This window comes from Triturus cristatus, chromosome 6 (genome assembly GCF_964204655.1).
Source record: "Triturus cristatus chromosome 6, aTriCri1.1, whole genome shotgun sequence".
Lineage (NCBI taxonomy): Eukaryota > Metazoa > Chordata > Amphibia > Caudata > Salamandridae > Triturus > Triturus cristatus.
Genome location: NC_140589.1, coordinates 157,865,874 through 157,882,685, shown reverse-complemented (window position 1 = coordinate 157,882,685; position 16,812 = coordinate 157,865,874). Strand labels below are relative to the sequence as shown.

The 16,812-nt window shown below is 43.3% G+C and overlaps 1 protein-coding gene across 1 annotated transcript in view; it reads left to right on the top strand.

Moving 5' to 3' along the window:
* Positions 1-13,263: 13,263 nt before the first annotated feature.
* The window catches only part of RP1L1 (RP1 like 1), a 181,226-nt gene continuing 177,677 nt past the window's right edge, over positions 13,264-16,812 (top strand). The window contains exon 1 of the mRNA XM_085610419.1: positions 13,264-13,538. The gene's annotated coding sequence lies outside the window, so the exon portion shown is untranslated. The remainder of the gene's footprint in view (positions 13,539-16,812) is intronic.

Genomic DNA, 16,812 nt, shown 5'->3' with positions numbered 1-16,812 from the left:
ATAACCAAAATACTTAGCGTACGCAGAGTTCCCTGGGTGGGCCCAAGTGATAAGGATCTGGAGGGGGATTGTATTCTGATCAACTTCAGTGATACTTGGGTAAAAAATATCATCTGTGGTAAACCAAGATTTGCTAGAACTGGGGATATTCAATGTATAGGTCTGGAATATTTTTATCCAAATTTGTATTTTCCTCCCGCGACTCTGCCTTATAAAAACTCTGGGCAGACATTGAACAGTGAAACACATCCTGGGTGGGCCCGGAGAAATAGAGCCGATTGGCCAATTCATAACATCTGGGGCCCTCGGCAACAGTGTGACGGTTTCTTTAGGGGATCAATCTATAACAATAACAACTCCTTGCAAACCCGATATAACGAACTAAGACCACGATTCCAGGGGGAAGATTATCTAGGACGGTTCCCAAGTAATATCCCCTTAAGAAATCGCTTTGATGCACTTGCGGGCATGGAAGAGATAGACTGACTATCACTAAGTTCTCCTGGTGATACTAATGTACTGATATCAGGAGAGCTGAGCAAGATGGAGAAGGGAGAAAGCTGTGATGTTAACTCACGGGAAAATGTCCTTGCCGGTGATGATTGTACATCCGTCCCCCAAGTCCTTGAGGCTGGCCATACCAAAGAAAGTGAATCAAGTCCAATCATCTTGAGGCGTAACCCGGAAGTACTTCCTGATTTAGGCAAAAAAAAACAAAGCGCTGTAAGGATGCGCCTTATTTCCTGGAATATTGCTGGGCTCGCCTCAAGATTGGAGGACGAGGCATGGTTAGATTTTGTGGGTGACTATGACATCATGTGCCTCCAGGAAACTTGGAGCCGATCCACTCAGAACATCGAGGGCTTTCAAGCTTTTAATACCCCTGCGATACCCTCACAAGCGGGTAGGGCAAAAGGGGGCCTAATGATGGCAACATCTTTAAAACTATGTAAACTTGTAACCTCTAAGATAGTTGACTCCCCATGGTTTCAAGTGTTAATGTTGGTTAATTTGTTTCCTGAACCATTGCTGCTGATTAACTGGTACTATAACATCTTTGACAATAAAGAGACAAGCGTAATGTTGAAATTGGAGGAGGCCATAGCCAGGGCACGTCTCGAGCAACCCCTACTATTTGTCATCTGGGTGGGAGACTTTAACTGCTCATTATGCACCTATGGGGACTCGAAGGCGTGTGGTTTGAGTGACTCCCATGATCAACCCTTGTTACACTTTAAACATACACCCCAGGGGGACGCTCTAAACAACATCATTATTTTAAATGATTTATGTATAGTGGAACCCTGGGTTGGTCCAAATTCTGCTCCAATACCGACGTTTCAAGGAAGTAGAGGTATGCCAAGTTTTATTGACTTTGTAATTGTCTCTAGTGGACACTTCCATCATGTTGACAAGTTGGAAGTGATCGCTAATGCTGCCAGCGACCACAATCCTCTAAATTTATCCTTGCTTTGTCCCGTTAAACCCAAACATTCTGTCTGGGAGCAACCAGTAAAGTATAGTAGGAACAAAGGTATCACAGTTAAATGGGATAAAATAGACGCAGCTGGTCTCGAGGCTGAGATCTTAAATAGATATAGCTCTGAGTACGAAGCATGCTTAACACCTACAACTACACCTGAAAAGGTTATTGGGAATTTTGAATCTTTATGTGGGTATGTAGCCGAACGCCTCACAAAACCAATTGGTAAAAGCAAAACGCTTGGTCCTAGATGGTTTGATGCCGCATGTTCGGCAACACACAGATCTTTGAAAGCGGCATTAAAACAAAAACCCAGGGACATAGCAGTGATTAGAGCATCTAGACTGGCATATAAAGAAGCCATAAGAATAAGGAAGTTGGACCTAAAAAACCAAGCATGGGAAGATCTAGAGAAGGCCTCGGAATTGAAGGACAGTAGGCTCTTTTGGGAAGTTATTAATCGCCCCCTTTTTACAAGTAATGGCAAGGACAACATTGTGATGCAGATTACATGCGAAACGTGGGAATCACATTTTGGGAACATCTTTAACCCACACGGTATTTTATCCAATGATCCATCACTAGGCGATGTTAGGGATCTGGTGGTCTCTCAGTCTTCTGTGTCTTTGAGTGCATCGTTCACCTTACAAGAAGTGGAAGATGCTCTGTCGAAAGGCATACTACTGAAAGCTCCTGGCCCTGATCTAGTGCCTTTGGACTTTTTTAAATATAATGTTAAGGTCTGGGCCCCCCTGTTATTAAATGTTTTTAGAGCAGCTGTTATTAGCCGTATTCCGGCATCGTGGAAGGAGGCAGTAGTGGTGCCAATCTTTAAGAAGGGCGATAGATCAGATCCCCGATGCTATCGCCCAATCTCACTAATTGATGCTTCGTGTAAGATACTGGGTAGGGTTATCTTAGCTAGATTGGAAACTTGGGCAGATTCGGTGGGCCTTATTGTGGATTCCCAATATGGGTTCAGGAAAGGTAAAGGTACTGTTGAACAGTGCCTGAACCTGGCCCTGATCATAGGCAAATACATGAAGGCAAGGAAATCCTCCATCTACCTTGCCTTCATGGACCTTTCAAGTGCATTTGATACTGTGTGTCGGAGCAAGTTATGGCAAATGATGGAGGTCATGGGTTTCGAGGAACCCTTGGTCACCTTGCTCCGCAGACTCCATGAATCAACTACTGTAGCCATAAGGTTTGGGCCTGGGGGAGAGAAAACTAAGTCTATCCTCTCAACTGAGGGCGTCCGTCAAGGGTGCATATTAGCCCCCTTTTTGTTCCTTGTGTACACCAATGGTTTGGAAAAATACCTGTTGGATAACTGTCATGATTTTCCAAAGGTCAACGGCAGGAGCATTCCAATGCTCTCTTACGCCGACGACACTGTACTTATGACACTCACAGGAAACAGTATGCAGCACTGTCTTGATGCCTTTCACAAATTCATGTTGGACCTAGACCTTAAGGTAAACTTTGCCAAATCTTTTGCCATGGTCTGTGGCCCAAAGGGCACCAAAACTAGAAAGTTTGTAGTTAATAACTCTACCATTGAAAAGGTTGAAAACTTTAATTATCTGGGCAACCTCTTCAATAACAAACTAAGTTGGGCCCCGTTAATGCAGACTCGAGTTCAAAGTGCTAGTCGCTCTATAGAGAGTCTGTTTCGTTTTTGTGGCAAACTAGGACAAAAACCTGTTATACATTTAAAAACTCTGTATAAAGCGAAATGTTTGTCGGTTGCAACTTATGGGGCAGGAGTATGGGGGACCGAAAGCCCTGACTCACTACAAATCATGGAGAACAAATTTTTAAAGCGTGTATTGGCTATTCCATTAGGTTCCTCAAACAGATTTGCTCACAACGAAATAGGTTTAAGTTATGTGAGTGACACCATTCGGCTTTCACCTTTATTGTTATGGGGCAAAATATGGCAATCAGAGGATTTGCAGCTCACTAGAGATATCCTCCGGGATTGATTAAAATTGGCAAACATGAAACAGATCCCCTGGCTATCCTATGTAAATGAAATGTTTCATAAATTAGGCCTGGGTGACACTTTTGACAACCCCGAAAATATACAGGGAAATATCAAAGCTGTAATTAAGTCAACTTATTGGAAATCGCCGTTTGTGAACTCCCAGGTTAGCCCTTACGCTCCTAAGACTACTCTGCTCCACCAGTTTTATCTATCCTTCACAAACCATGTGCAATGGCGATTCTATTTGACAAGGTTTAGGTTACACACCCTGCACTTTCTTTTTGCGTTTCCTAAACAGGGAGGTTGGTGTGAGAGACTGCCCCCCTGTCCTTGTAATGACAAAGACAGCCAAAGTACGATGCATATTGTTCTTTTTTGTTCCCTATATAAGGATCCGAGAATTAGGTTTATTAAGCCGATCCTTAAGGAAAAGCATCCATGCCATTATGAAGAGGGCTATGAATATTTATTATCCCTGTCTTCACCTGGTGTCTGCTGTGCAATGCTAAATTTTATACGGGTGTCACTTTTGATTAGAAAGCGGTATGGTTAAATCTGGCATCATTAAGCTGACCCTTGATCATGTACACTATATATTACTGCAGCGTGATTTTCTGATTCTCTTATCTGTTTTAACTGGCACTTTAATGTATGCCCTGGCACGAGGTACCAATGAAATCATTTAATTTGATTGGAAGTAACAGCTATGGGGTTTTTATTTGTGATTATTTTAGCTAATGAACTTTTTAACAGTTTAGTGTAATAATTGTAAGAATGTCTTTTAAAAATGATTTTGAATTAATGTTTGCAAATGTAATTTGACTTTTATGATTCTTTTGTTCTGAATCGAATAAAGTTTTGAAATGAAATGACTAGGGCAATGGGTGGTGCCAGCTGCAGGGGCCTCCTGGTCAGAGCCCTGGCACTCATTATTTTACAAATTAAGCACTGCTGTGATGTCACTTAATTGTGAGATAGTTGATGTCATGCGCACCAATTATCCATGCGTTTCACTTTCATTTACACAATGTCAGTGGCCCTTGCCTTTGAGCATGAGCTCTGCTTGTCTCAGATCTACCCTGTTCAGAAGCTGATAGTGGAAGCTGCTAGTCAATAAGGCCAGAGGATGGAACCCCATGCTGGCGTTGAGCCACACACACTGTCTTGGTGCTTGCAAGGTCAAGAGGGTAATCAAATGGAACCTATACAACTGAATGCCACATGCTAGGAATGGACCGGTAAGACATTCCAATGCAACATTCCTTGGATAATCTTATGAAACATTGACATTGTCATTTGAATCACACCGAAACATGGCTTTTTCTATTTGATCCGTCTAAAATAAAGTACAGTTTCTAGTTCTTTGTAAAAAAAAGAACAGAATTTGCCACACAAATTTCAAAATCAATGGTTTCACTAAAAATGACATAAACTTTTCATTTTGTAGGTGACTTAGACCTGCACGAGTTTTATTAGCATGAAGTATGTTCTGAGCAAGTACCCGAGACACAGGCAGCCAAAGCACAGGAGAAAGAAAGATAATGTCCCCTAGGAGCTTTAACAAGTCGCATAAAGCTGCCAGAGTGTTGATCCTGTTACCAGAAACACAAGTCAATCTTTTATATTAGTACAGACCAGACCACCAACCTGATATCAAGGCACGTTCATTTTACTACTTTGTAATGTACAAGGATACAGGGTAAAACCAGCTGCAGCGCGTGGGTGTGTGCAAAGGTCAAGCCTCAGTTCAAGTAGAGCTCAAAGCCGAAGCAAAAGTCTTAAGACTTTCACAAAGGGCAAGTGGGTCATTACAGAAGGGTTTGACGGGGCCATTGCCACATTAGTGCCCTCTGCTCCCTACTGCTGATCATTGCCACCTTTGGGGGCTTCCCCCTGGCAAAGTGCTAGAACGGGCATATTGGTGGTTATAGGGGCATCCATGGACTATTGTGGCATCCATGGCAAGATGACGGTGTCCTGGCATAATGGTAATGTCCACTGCTGCTCTTTGTATGTTGCTGGCCTTGGACTAAAGATGGCTATTGCTGGACTTTTGTGAGCGTCCATAGCAAGATGGTGTCCACTCTTTGAAGGCTGCTGACCCTAGCGTGATAGTTTATATCGTTTTTATTTGTTTACTTGGGTATTTTTAGAGCAGTCTGTACCACCCTGCAGTAGCTTCATAGCGATTAACATATGTGTGATTCTTGCCATATTGTTCTACACAGGCATGCAAGGCGGAATCTATACATGACTAACAGTTTTGAGTACTTGATAAAAAATGTAAATTGATGTGTGCATGCAAAACAAGTATTTACTAAAATGAAAAATTGGTTTTCAGTCAATCATTTTGTTATTGTTCTCAGGAAAAGGATACTCTTTTGTTTGAAGTAATTATTTTTATTTTCCAAAATGAAAAGTGTGTATTTAGTAGCATAATCTACTTATTTTCATGAACTTTCAAGCGGAAGTTTTGGGACAAAATTATTACATTTCAGATATTTGTACTGAATACGCCTATGGCGGTTTTAAACCCTAATCTGTAAGATTTGTGCAACCTGTCTGCTTTCTGCAGGTGTAAAACCTCCATAACCCGAGAGGCAGCATTGTTGTAGGAGCCTGTAAACCCTGGGAAGATCTACTCTACTTGCTGAGATTGCAAGAGTTCTTTAATGTTTTTATTTCTTCACTCTGCCATTTCCAAGGAGATTCTCAGTCATGCCATATGATTAAAAAGCTTCTTAGAAGGGTCAAGATAGAAGACTGAAAAGAACTAAATTGGAGAAGCGTTGATAAATGTTATGGCAAATGATAAACTGTTTGCTGAGCTTTTTGGAAGACATTTGTATAGAAGTGATGCTGCAAAATCCATAATTTTGCCACCAGATTTGCACAATTATCTTAGAACATGAGATCTTGCAACTGTCCTGGGAAGGGTTGTATATGCTTGGCATAGCGCTGGGGTAGTAGAATATTTCAGAGTTCTTGTAGGAAAGTAGGATCTGCTACTATGGTTACCCCAAATTTTGCTAGATTTAAAACTGTTTTCTGACTAGTCTGACTGGGATCCTGCTAATCAGGACCCCAGTCTCTCTGCTTTTTCCCCTAAATGGTTATGGTGAGGACTTAGGTACATCCCAGATTGGATACTGGGTACGCTTATCAGTCTATAGTATATGGTACTAAGGTACCCAGGGCAGAGGTACCCCAGAGGTCTCCCCTAGGCTGAAGCATGTATTATGCCACCTATGGGAGACCATTAAAACTATCTCTACAGGCCTGCCATTGCAGCCTGTGTAAGCTGGTGCTAGCACCACTTACGGAAGATATAGGTTTCCCTATATCTAAGGTCACTGCACTTAAAACCTATAAGTCACCACTACAGCAGGCCTTTTCAATCCTGAAGGCAGGGTGCTTGGTTCTAAATGTGAGGGTGCCCCTGCATGAGCAGGACACCCCTACAGCCTACGGAGTCCATTCTCCCGGGCTGTAAGTGAAACAGCCATATAACATATAGAGGGGCACCGTGTTATTACGTGATGGCCATCTTGAAACTGGCTGAAACAAACCCTGTCGTGTTTGGTATCACAAATGTTGAAATCATACCCCCACACTGTAGACGGTGTGGGAGGTATAATTCCAAGCACTGTAAAGGCCCTCAGTGCTCCCACTACTAGTATTCTGGACCCGTACAGCACAACATGGTTTGCTGCCGACCAGAGACGCGATTCTGCCCTCCTGTTGCTGAGCCAAGCTCGAGCAGGGGAAGGCAGAACAATAGGCATCCTGTCACAGGGAAGTGTGACCAACTCCGAGACAGGGTTTAGTGTATTGGGACAGGGTGGGAGTGCTTGCCAGCACCACATAGTCTGCGTGCAGGGCACATTTGGTGCACTCCATGCATAGTCCAGTTCAAACCAGTTCAGGGAGCCGTTGGCTGCTCTAGCAAATGTGTGAAAAGTGTGCTGAATTATTGAACCCCACTTTTATGGTCTGGCTCGACAGCACAGCTGTCACCAGACATTTATGTGAGAGCCACCAGGAGAGGGACTTTGGTTCCACTGACATGTTGGGAGCAATGAGTACATGCTTTGATTTGGCAGTTTTGTGCTTCCACAAAAAAGTGCGGTGATCATTTTATTTATTTATCCAGCTGCCTGAGCTTGAACTTTAAGGGGCGCCCACTAGCCATTGTAATGCTATTAAAGTTTCTTAGATAAGTAGATGTTTGTTAGACCTGTCAGCCTTAGGGTGGTCTTCCTCCCAACATTTTGCCTTACTCCTCCATTTGTTGCTGATCTCGTTTTTGTTGGTCTTGGGACTCTGTGCCCTGTACCACTTCTAACCAGTGCTAAAGTATGTCTGCTCTCTCCTTTAAATATGGTAAAATTGGCTTACACCCAATTGGCAAATTTAATTTACCTATCAGACCTTAGTAAAGCGGTATTGCATGTACCCATGGCCTGTAAATGTAAATGCTACTAATGCACCTTCAGCATTGATTGTGCCCCCCACTTAATTAGCCCTGTAAAACATGTCTCAGGCCTGTAATTGCAGCCTGTGTGTGCAGTTTTAAACTGTCATTTCGACCTGGCAAAATAAATCTTTTGCCAGGCCTAAATCTTCATTTTGAGTACATGTACGTCACCCCTAGGGTAGGCCCCAAACAGCCCATAGGGCAGGGTGCGGTGTATTTAAAAAGTTGGACATGTACTTTTAACTTTTACATGTCCTAGTAGTGAAAAACTCTTAAATTCATTTTCACTACTGCAAGGCCTACCTCTCCCATAGGATAACATTTGGTTACCATATTACTTTTAATAAGTTGGGAGCAGGTAGGAATGTTGAGTTTGGTGTCTAAAGAATTGTCATTTAGAGTCCCTATTTATTAGTAAAATTTGGATTTTAAGTCGCAATTCTGAAAATGCCACTTTCAGAAAATTGGCATTTTCTTATCCCAACCATTTCATGTCTGCCGACACATGATTAGGTGTAGCTGGCAGTTGGTTTTTTCTGTATTGCTCCCAGACAGTGAGACAAAGGAGCATAGTTGTTGGCAGGATGGGCCATCTCTGACTTGATGAGGAGTAGGACCTGCCACCTACCACACTTGCATATCATAAAGACTCTGTCAGAGCGCACTCACAAAGGGTTTGACACTAAACGTTTGTGACTCCAGAGAAACTGGGGCCAGCAGGAAATTCCAAACACCTGTGGTGATGGAAACCTCCAGAATCTTCTCCTACCTCAAAGTGGGCTCCAGGTATAAATAGTAGACCCTAAGACCCAACTCTTCAGTATACCTCTGAACCTGCGGAAGATTCCGAAGGTCTGCTGTGCTGCTCTGAAAGAAGGACTTCTACTCTATCGCCCTGCTGTCCTGCTGCTTGCTGCCCTGCTGCCTGATTGAAAGGACTAGAGCCACATCTTGATCTCAGGACCACCAGAGTGACTCCAAGGGCTTGTTGACTGGCCCTCTGCTCAGAGCTTCAGGGACAGAAAAGGCTCCATCCACCTGGACCCAGCACCTGGACTCAGTCTTCTGTTAGTATTGCCCCCCAAGGGGTGCCATCCCAGTTCTGCACCCTTGGAAGTGGGCCAGAAGGTGCTCTGCCAGCCCAGCTGTGGTCTTGTGAGCAGAACCGACACAGCACGACACATCTCCTTGTAGACGCTTCGGCAGGGGCAGCTGGTTTCTCAGGGTAAAACCGCCCCACCTCCTCCTGAATTCATGGCTTCTACTTTATTTTGAAAAATTTACAGGCATTGGATTTTTCAGACCTTCTGGCTCTCGCTCTGTGTGAGGGTCAGGCAAAAGCAGGTTCTTTTAAAAGACACATGTGCTAGTACGTATGTGTCTGTTGTCACAGGTTTTACAGGGCTTACCTGAATTCAGCTCTGGCCCTATGTACACTGTAATGCTGTCAGGCCACTGCCTCTGATGATGCACTGCTGCCTCGCTGACTGAAAAGAGCCTGGGCACTTTCAGCTTACGCCCTGGGTTTCCCAAGGCTGACATGTTTTGTTTGTCAATCAGCGAGGTTGCAGTGCACCGACCCATTTCCAAACTCGTGACAGGGTGGGGGCGGGGGGACAAGCAAGCCTCCGTGGCTCCTCCTCACCCTGGGAGGAGTATAAGAAAGGTGTGAGATGCACGCAAGCGTGGCTGTTCATAGTTGGATATCTTGTCAAGTCTGGCAAGGAGGGAAATTTCAGGGGTTTTACACGGAGACACAAATGGAGAATCTGAGTTTCATTTCACAGTGCAGGGGCCTCAGAGGTGGAGTCTGGATGAAGAAAATCTGCCATAGTGTAGTGAACCTTGACCCATGGTCGCTCGCTCCCATCGTCCATCACTGGTGCTGGGCGGGAGGCTGCCACTGTGATCTCGGGGATAGGCCAGTCTCTGGCCGTGGCCCCTGGGGGAGGGGTGTGAGGTGGAGCACCATGCATGGAATTCGGAATGTGTGCTCATTATGCTCTCCGCCCTTGTGTGGTTAGACATTCTTCCTGTGAGCATCCTTGTTCATCGTGCACAGTTTTGGTGAAACACATTCAAACTTTGTTTATTTTCCTCTTTGGTACTAAGGGGCATATTTACAAGCAGGCGATAAAAAATTATCGCCGCTTTTGCGGCCGTTTTCTGCCGAAAAGCAGCGATAATTTTATCGCCTAATTAGCAAGGCCACGCTAACGCGTGAAACCTTGCATTAGCGCACCTATTCTTAACTCCCAGCTTTGCATCTCTAATGAGATGCAAAGTGGGCGTTCCTGACCTAACATGACAGGAGAAATGTCGCTAAGCGACATTTCTCCTATCATCAAGCCCCACGCTATGGAGCAAAGCGTCAGGAAAAGTAGCGATAACCCCAGTAATCGCTACTTTCCTTACTCCTGCTTCAGGACTGACTTAGCCATGATATCCTATGGAAGGTGGATATCATGGCTAAGTTTGTGAATCCCTATCAGCAAGCTAACGCCACATTGCGTGAGATTCTTCCCTCAAACATTTTTAATAACCGGTCTGAGCGCTCCATCATGGAGCGCTCTCCTAAAATGAATAACATTTAGAACCCCCCTCCCCCCACTCTCTCGACCCTCTCTTCCACCAGAATTCTGGAGCTCCTTGCTCGAAGCCACTATGTCTGCGGTAGAACTATTGATGAAGAGGTACGTGTACTCTTTTCTTGGTTTCCAGTAAAACCAGATCCTGGCTTCATGATTTCCGGGCCCAGGCTTTCTTTGTTTCTTGCCGTTGGTCTCTGCTCCTATCTTGTTTTTTGCACCTTGGAGAAGGAAACGCCATCTTCAGGGCTCTGACGAAACGCTTTCAAACACGACGAAAAAGTGCCATCTGCCTACGGTGAACAGATTTTGAAAAACAAAATCCGGGACAATTGCCAAACATGGAAGAAGGACTACAATTTTACATCAGCACGGAATTACTTAAATGACAGGGTGGTGACGGAACAACACAGGGGAATACATTGCATGCCTTAACCACACATTTTTCACCCAGCATTCTTTTACAACGCAACTGCTTTTACAACATATGCCATTACCACGCATTGTTTATATATCGATATATATATATATATATATATATATATATATATATATATATATATATATATATATATATATATATATATATTATATATATATAAACAATGTATTTTGTGGGGGAAGCCCCCCACAACCCCAACTTATCCTAAATACTTGGTAAAGACATGCGTTGTAAAAATATACACATGCTAAAAAATGCATGGTAAAGGCACAACGTGGTAAAAACCTCTTTGTAAAGGCTGTGTCCCAAATGACAGCGCTCATCAATACAGAAACACAGACGAGGCACTAAAGGGCTCAATTAAATGCAACTTTGAAACCCAGCCTCCTGTGTGCTATTTGATTTGCTTTCTTTTGAGAGCTCCTAGCTTCTCCTACCATGGAAAACACAAAATCGTGCCTTCCCCTGCTAACATTCGACCCTTTTTGAAAACCAGGACTTGTGCACAATTTGCTAACATATACCGGAACAATTGATGAAAACCCGGTACTGTCCCGGCAAATCCGGGACTCCTGGTCTCCCTACTTCTGCCCAGACATGATGTACCCGGACTTGGTGGACGAAGCAGGGCGCGTGTTGGGTGCGCAGCGCCGATATCCTGTTGGGGATGAACTGGCAATTCAGCTCAGTAATGAGACTTTTTGTTTGTTGCTTATAATCTTTTTTATTAAAATTTAGGAAATTGTGAAAGAAGGTACAAGATAGCCATCAGAAGTATAAACATAAAATGGGACAAGAAATAGGGCAGTACACTTCAGTTAGGCATATTAGGAAGTCAAGAACATGTTGCAGTGTTATGCCACACAAGCATCAAATATACTTTTTATCCACTAACTTGTGGCAGGCAGCGTTGGTTTGTGGACGGCCTTGACTGCACGAGGATCTGCCAGAGGCCGCTCAAGGTCTCTCTGCATCTCCCAATGACCTCATGATCTCAGGGTGGTGGTTACAGTGGATGTAGCTAGGTGTGGGGCAGAGTAGCAGTACATGGTACCAGCTCCTTGTTTGGTATGAATTTCCAGTGTTCGGGTTATCTAGTGCGATTTGGCGTTTGTCTATTCATGTGGGATCGGAGTTCCTGCCTCGTAGTATTGAAAACCTTCAGCATAGTAGTCTAGGTTTTAGGTTCGGGTAATAATAGGGGGAGGGCTTTAAGTGGCATGAAAAAGCTGGGGGTCTCTCAAAGGGGCGTGGCCGATGTAATTAAGGACGTGTCTTAAAACACCTAGGCTAAAAATCTGTGCTTAGCATAGTGCGCCGCCCCACTGGTATTTTGCTGTTTCCGCCATTGCATCCACATATATCATACACGTAACATTACACCTACAACAAGCCAGGACTATTGGCTTCGTCAATGGTTGTTAGTAGCATAAGATAAATAAGCAACAACTATGGCTTCGTGTATATAAGACTGAAAACCCTTCAGTTCTGAAGTGATGAGACTGAATAACAGTCTCTTTGAAGTGACCCCAAAGGCAGTGATGGGTGGTGCTGCTGCAGAGGTAAGATTTGTTTTTTTCCCAATATTTTGGGTTCATGTGAACTTTACAACAGCTAGACTTTCAAAATGTAAAAGATAACCTTCTTGTTGTGCAAGTAATACTGTTGGGCTTTTGCACAGTGCCCTCCACACACCCAGTCGTGTTTCCTAGCGCTAAGGAGAAAGGTCTTCGCTTGTTTGAAGTGATGCCAGCCTGTTAAACATTCATCAGTAAGAACCCTCTCCTTGGCCTCATTTCGAAAATATATTTGTGCATAAATGTCAGCTAATGCCAGGTTATGGCAACTATACGTTATTCTGTATGTTTGAGGCTTGATGTCATGCGTTAGTCACTGAAGTGAGTGGTAATATCGTCTGATTTAATTGTCTCAGTTCAGGAAATTGCTGTATCGGGTTTCAAACTTGCGACCTGCCAATCTCAGCCGAGGGCAGCGGGGAGCGTTTAACTCACGCACAAATCTTGCTGATAGTGCGCCCTTCAGCCACTCCTGACTCTAAATCAAGAGCAGACCGGACGGCATTATGGGGAATTGTAGGTCCATCCTCATAAGGGAAATAGTAAAACTACAAGTCCCAGGTTGCTCAGTGCCTAGACAGACTCAAGGCACCTTCGTGACACAGGGATGCAGCTGGCATCCGAGACTAATCCTATAATCTGCAACCTGTAATCTAGTTCGAAGGACCCGCTTGCAGCAGGGCAGACCTCTTTTCCCCTACAGCTCTCAAAGCACTATTTTCTTTGTGGAGAAAGGTGGGCCGCGGAAGGGCATTACTTCGAGATGTGGTGACAAGGCCTATCGGGGATCTCGTCAGCTGCCAGTCGTCATCGATACAAATCAGTCCACCTGACCTGGTCCCATAATAAGACCTACAACTGGCGCGAGGAGGGGCGGATCTTAGCTTGGCCTGGATTTATGTAACTAGGCTAATGAAGAGACGGGCGGCCGTGGATTACAGGCGCGAGAGGGAATAATGTCGTCGGCATATTCTGAGTGAGGTAAGTCTGACGTTTTGCTATTTTTGGGTTGACAGCAACACTTTGCGGTTAAAGCGGCGCTTGGATGCAAATTTCTATAGAACCCTTGTGCTTGAGCGATTAGAAATACATGTTATAGAGGCCCACAGACGGCAAAAGGATTCCACTCGTGTTTCTCTCTCAAGCCACCTCGAGGACTAGTTCTGCCTCAAAAGCCGTGTCTGCAGTTGAGGAGAGATCCCTTCAGAGCACAATAGTTAGCTTTGCTGTGTTTAATTTAATTCTGTTTTAGGCTGTGTTTAATTTAATTCTGTTTTAGGCTATCAGCAGCTGGTGATTGTTTCAACACGTTGTTTTCTTTGCCATATTGAAAAAATAATGACCTACTATGATGTCTGTGTGCGTGACTACTACATTTGAAGGTATACTGAACAACAAGGCTGATTGTTGTAGTTTGTAATGTATATATTTTTGGCCCACCTGCATGCAGAATCTATAGCCAGAACGAATTATATGGCCTGAAATCAATCAGCGACCATGGGATATTGATGACATCACAACTGTACTGTTATCCCATTTATAAAATGCGAACAGGTTACTGCTGTGACATATGGGATCAAGTACTCCCTACTGTACATTATAAGGATATTACAAGATGACGAGGAGTTCCATGACCATATAGAGGAATGAAGCTGAAGGCAAGTTCAATTATTAGGTCGTGGAACCCTGAAGTGAATTGCACTATCTTTTTAATGTAGGCAGAGGGTATTTTATTCCTTATAATATTTTGTCAAACCGTCACCTTTCACACAAACCGGTTGGTATTTTTTTCTTTCATGTTCATTGCGGATCACAAGAATAAAAGCAGCATCTGTCCAGTGACAAAGCAGTTAGAAATGTTTGCAAAGATATATTAGAATCAATTTAATGTAAGCAGGTTAAAAAATCTCTGGACCAGGTTGTGTAGAAACGTGTAGAGATTCGGGGCCTGGTTCACAAAGTTAAATGTACACATTTGTGTAAGTTTGCGATCGTTTGCTCTTCACAAAGGTCTTTTACTAGTAGTAGTATCTTTACGACTGCTGCGTGTTAAAGTTGTTTTGCAGCTGTCTATTTAAAGATACAGATGCTCAGTTAGTGGAGGGTTCTAGCTGAGACAAAAGTGATATGTTCTTATGTCATTGGCAGGTAGCTTCGAAGGGCCTCACTCACTAAGTGGGAATGATCGCATTTTGTAAGTTCTGCAACTGCAGGAAATACACACCAGTTCCAAGTTGTGCAGGTCTGAACGAGGCATGTGCGTGGTGTTTTGCGCACATTTACTGAATGTTTCCTCTTTTTTCTATTTGCCACTGATGTATTTTATCAGGGTTTTCCTAAAAAACTATATCTGGCCAAAATTGTGGATGTGCATTAATTACCACACAACTTGGAATCCTGACTAACTCCAGTTCTCCCAGAAACCGGGATTTCCGCACTACTCCCAAAGAGCAGCAAAGAGTCGCAAGTAAAACAGTAACTACACACCTGGCACGTTCTGGAGTATTCACTATTGTGCTGTCACGAGCCACTATTAATTATCCTAAACTCCATGCCCCTAACACGGATTCTTATGGTAAATAGCTGAACACTGCGAGGCTGGCATCCATTTACTGTGCTGATGTTAATAATACAAATGGACACGAGTGGGTAGTAAAATGGGTCTACGCGCCTTTACACATGTGCATACAGAGGGAAGGGGCGCCGTGGGCAGGAGATGATGGCCATAAAGATCTCAGGACCCTATTTAAGACACATTTTCCATGAGTAGGTGTGCATTACTCTTGGATTGAGTCATCATTTACACATGCATAACTATAACTTACTGGTTAGTCACACAGCCAGAAACATCTAAACTACACCCCAGTGAAGTAAAATATGTAAGTTGCTTCATATCTTCCCCGTGAGCGTGCTGTGGGCAGCTCCCTGGCTTCGAGTGGTTTGGTGTCACTGGTGATCTATTTTTGTTGCAACTGATAAAAGTCGGAGTGGGGGGGCTGTATCAGCAGTTACCGCACACATTAGAATGAACCGAGCCCCTCTTAGAGTTATGCACATTTTATGACCACCAGCCAAGTAATAGACCTCTGGGACATGCACAAATGTTTTGAAATAAATGCTGCAGTTCAGTTTTGGGGCCACCATACTTAAAACTAAAAGGACCTGGCGTAAGGAGGGTAAAAAGTGCAGTGAAGGAGGGCAAAAAAGTTGGACATTTACAAGATCAAGATGTGTCTAACAAAGTTTATTTATGAAAAATGTTTTGTTGAAGAAAAGTAAAACAGACATGAAAGGATATTTATTTCACTTCTTAATTGTATGCAACAGCAAGCTACACATGCCTACATTTGATGAGGTCATGTCATCTGCCAACCATATTCTGTGGGTATATACACAATGTATAAATCAAAACTGGGTGTCAAGTGAAATGTTTGTGAATTTGAAAAAAGTTGTAACTCGCTCACACGAGGAAACAAATTCTCATGCTATAGTAAGCTATATGTTTTTGGGAGTACCTTTGTGAAGATGGCTCAGCAAGATGTCTCGATGAGTTAGCACTCTCCCCGAAAATAGACGGTGAACTGAAAGTCATGAGTTTGAATTCTGGCAAGGCAGACATAGCCTTCTATCCTTCTGAGGTCGGTAAATTCCATAGCATCACATTTTGCGATAGCAACACTTGTTATTTAGAGATGTAGAAAAGGCAGAAGTGCGATGTAAAGCACTATATACACTTAAAACAATGATCAGCTTTATTATTATTGAATGAATTCTACAGTCTTTCTCTGAATTCCCTGGTCGCTCCATAGTCACTGAGGCGTAAAGCATGGACTTGGTGTTATTTTAATTTCTGGCATCGGAAACCCTTAAATAACATGTAAATAACAAATCTAATGTTGTGCAATATTTGCCTATAAATAATGATACGATGCATTCATTTGTTGGACGCAGTTTGCTGAGCACAGACACAATTCACAAATATAGTGTGCTGTACAGTTGTGCTAATTCACTCCATATTTACTACTACATATCACGGTATATGATTCTAGAGTTCACAGATTTCGGTTCTCATTCACCTTCATATGATTCTGTGTGATCTTGGGCACATCGTGTTCTTTCCCGCTGCACAGGCTGCTCCATCTGCTTCCAGTAGGTGTATTCTGAAACTTCATTACATGCTTGACATGCACCATCCTTCAGATCCAAAAACGAATTTCTCTGAAATCTTTTTTACATTTTAGTTTCTAAACATGCA